Consider the following 4261-nt stretch of genomic DNA (forward strand, 5'->3'; position numbering starts at 1 on the left):
CAGAGCGAGAGAAGAGGCGGTGTCTCTCGCCAAACGGGGAGGGCGGGCGCGCAGACTACAGCCGCTCCGGTTTCTCCCGCAGCAGCAATTACAGCAGCTGTGAGAGCTAGTTGTCCGCAAAATACGGACGCGCACCTACCCTCGCGAGATTTCGGGCGGGGGCCGGTAAAGCGTGGGCGGGGCGAAGAGGGGGCGGGGGCGGTTCCAGCAGGGCAGTGCTCGGATTTCTTCGGCCCCAGAAGCCTATCAAAACGGCGCAAGCGCGTTGAGGGCGTTCAGTGAGGGCCGGAAGTAGCCTAGAAGGGTGGGGCAGAGCTCCAAAGGGAGGAGTCTAGAACCTGCGCAGGAGCGGCGTGGTACCCCGGCTTTGAGGGAGCGCTCCCCGACGTAGGTGGTGGTTCGGAGAACCTTTTACCCACTAACTCTACAGTTCCTGAGTGAGGCATTTTCAGAGGGGTGATTTTTTTTTTTTCTTAAGAGGAAATAGGAAACGTTGGCATTGTGGTTTGCATTTGCATTTACATCGTCTTAATTTCTCCAAACCCTGAATAGCCCACCCTAGGGCATAGGCAGGTCCACCGCCTCTAGCTTTACTAGAATGGCGTACCCTATTTACTTACAATATCTCTAATTGAGATCCCTAGATATGGTCTTGTGGGCCAAGGGGTGGGGTCCATTATAAATGTGGGGAGTGTACCAGTTCCAAGGAGTAATGATGGATTTGTTGTTGGAGCTGAGCCAGTTATGGCCTCCGGTTATTTTTTTCTCTATAAATATCTGTTGCTGCCCACACCTAATGTGAAGGAAATTCTTATATACTGTCCAAGATGTGCATCAGTCAAATGGTAAATGCTATATACTGAGCAGATATCCTTGCAAGGCTAAGAGCAAGTAACTATATTCTGATTCTCAACTGCCCAATATCAAGTGATGAAAATAAGTACTTTATAAAAGACTAATATGTTCTTTCTTAAACAACAGATCATTGACAATCAAAGTGATTACATTAACTTTCTATATGATCCTGAAGTACATTTATTTTTATTTTTCCCATTGGCATGGCAGAAGAGCTCTCTGAGCTGTTTGGGCAGCCTCAAGTATTGCTAAGGATGGCTGCAGAAAAGATTGGCTTGGGACAGGGGTATGGCCACAGAACGGCCCAAATAGGACTGTAGATTCCTCCTTGTAAAGCAACCAGGAAAAGATCTGGCATTGTCTGGCAGACTTGTGTAAAACCAAATGCCAGGTATTGTGTACTGTAAGACGCCAGGGAGTTCAGGGAAAACACTGCATATTTAAATATGGTAATATTTCTTGCAGCAAACCATACAATTATTCATACTGGGTAAATAAATATCAGTAAATAGCCTCATTCAGTTTAGGTCAGATACTGCCAAATAAGTGTAAGTTAGATCAATTTGACTGTCAAATGAGTTACTAAAAAAATACAAAATAAAATTTTTTGGTTTCCAGAGCTTTTTGTATTTCAGAATTGTAGGAAAGGGATTTCTAAACCATTGTAAGGAAATGACTTTGGTCACACTCCAGTAATTGTTAGTTTTTAAACAGGTTGATTTCCCAGGTACAAGAATGTATCTTAAAGTACTAACTTATTATTTCGTTGCTCACTAGAAAAGATGATTTTTTCTTATGAATTATGGAGAGATATAAATAAATAACCTACCTGAATTTATTATCTTCCTAGTTATCTAGTATAAAATTTATATTTGCTTTAAACTTTAAAGTTTATTATCATGTACTGTTCTAGGTGCTGAGGACAATTCAACAATGAAGAAGACAACTTAATTCTTGTCTCCAGGAGCTCACAATCTAGGAATGAAGACAAACATGGAGTCCTAATCTGGTGCTTTTTTCACTATACATAACACCTCTCTTGGACCTCTTAAGGTACCTTAAACATTGTACTTAGAAAAAAAGTCAAAACAGAATAGAAATAATAAGTTGATAATATTTTTAGAGCTATTAAAGTTGTTTATTAAATTTTTTTAGTGGTATGAGAAAGTGAATTTTTCTGGGAACGTTAAAACCTATACGTACCTTCTATCATCCTTTTTTTAAAACAATTAAATTTATTGGGATAACAGTGGTTAATAATATGATTATCATCTTTTTTAAAGGTCTGAAAAGATGTGTTTGTTTTGCTTGCGAAATCTGTTCTTGAGTGTTTAAAGCAGCAGGTTTTAGGTTTCGTCCAAGGCAGTGGTTTTGAAACTTTTCTCCGTTTTAGAAATGAAACCCTTTAATCAAACCTATTTCATGCAAAAATCCATGTCATAAAAATAAAAACTTCTCTAGTTGAAGCAGTGATAGTTCAGATCACTGCCTGCTTGGCCATCTCTAAGCCTCCATAGACTACTCCCAAGGCTTTATTAATAAAAAAGAAAGTGAAAATTATTGGTCCAAAGAAGGGGTTGGCAAATTATGGAACGCTGGACAAATCTTTAATGCTGTCTGTTTTTATAAAGTTGTATTGGAACACAGCAAGGCCTATTTGTTTATGTGCGCCCCACGAAGCCTAAAATAATTTCTCTCTAGCTCTTTACAGAAGAATGTTGCCAACCCTTGATCCATAGGATAGTATTTTCTAGGGTACCCCAGAACTGAAAGTACTCATTATTTGAATCAGTTTCAAAACAGAATCATACTTACAGATAATAATGAGGATAATGCCTTTTCCTACCTGGCTTGTTCACAATGATTTAAAAAACTACACAGGTCTAAGACTAAGGTGGGTTTGAGGAAACTTTATATACTTCCTTATCTGCATAGCATAAACTCTCCTTAGGAGAAAAAAAAAAGCTGGAGTATGGATCAACTTTGTGGTGTGTTTGCTCTCTCCTATTGGAAAGAATACAAACTGGCAGTATCCTTGCGGCCAGTTTTGTTCCAACGCATGGGTAATCACTCAGAACATCACTGACAACACTGTAATGCATGTGGGCTTTTAATGTATGGGTTCGGTGATCTGAGATACAATATTGACATGAAAAGATTTAATATTGAAATCTCTGTGAGAGTTTTTATGGATTTTGAAGTATCATAATTAATGAAAAAATCATTTTGATGCTGGCCAAAATTTGCCAGAGCCCAGAAAAATGTCTACAATCATCAACCATCAAAACGATTTGAAAGGTCAGCTATGTTACGGATTATGATAGTAAGTCATTTCTGTTTGGCTTTGGAATCTTCACATCTTTTTCAAATGAACCTCACCTTCTTAATGATGGTTTGTTTATGTTAATATTGAAATGAAATTTTAATTTCTGAGCACACAAGAACTGAAAGTTAGAGAAAGATAGTCTACATATGTGTTAAGAGACACAGAAAGGCCACCCTGGAATTTAAAATGTGTTACTGTTGTGTGATGGAATATTAAGTAGCCGTATATTACTGTTCAGGACTCTGGAAGAAAGCCAACTGGAATTATCTTAAACAATTAAAAAGTGAATTTATTCACTTGCATAATCAAATACACACTGATATAACATTTGCCTGTTCCTTTTGTGATTAAAATATTAGAGAACAATTTGAGAATGAGGTAAATTTTACATTTGTTTATGTGCAATTTTGTTATTGAGGAACACTAAGTGAAAGCAGAAAATTACACCCACCTGAATTAAGTCATTTAGGAATACACAAAATATGCACACCCCTCCCCACGTCTATATATCAAACATCTAGCTACCTCAGTTCTTTCCCTCTGATTTCAGATAACCTTTCTTCCATCGCTTTGCAATAACTCACAAGCATAACCCACTCTCATACCCATTTCTGCAAGCAACTTTCAGGTTTTTTTTTCAAAATAGAGTGCTGTATCTATTTTAGTCTTTATATATTGCTTAACCATTTAACATGTGTAAGACTCTGCTACCATTTTTATTAGGTTTATATCTTTGTGTGTGTGTCACAAAATTTTTAGATGTACTATTAGTCCCATTTCCCCTATAAACCCAGTGAGTTTTTATTTTATTTTATTTTATTTTTTAATCCTGACCTGAGGATATTTTTCCATTGGTTTTTAGGGAGATTGGAAGAGAGAGGAAAAGACAGAGAGAATCATTGATGTGAGAGAAACACATTGATTGGTTGCTTCCGGCATGAGCCCCATGAGGGCCCAGGCTGATGCTCTATCTACTGAGCCAAACTGGCTAGGGCCCAGTGGGTTTTATTGAGCAAATCAGTGCAGTGATTTTTTTAATTAAATCTTTATTGTTCAGATTATTACAGTTGTTCCTTTTTT

Source organism: Myotis davidii, unplaced genomic scaffold (genome assembly GCF_000327345.1).
Source record: "Myotis davidii unplaced genomic scaffold, ASM32734v1 scaffold177, whole genome shotgun sequence".
In the NCBI taxonomy this organism is placed as follows: Eukaryota; Metazoa; Chordata; class Mammalia; order Chiroptera; family Vespertilionidae; genus Myotis; species Myotis davidii.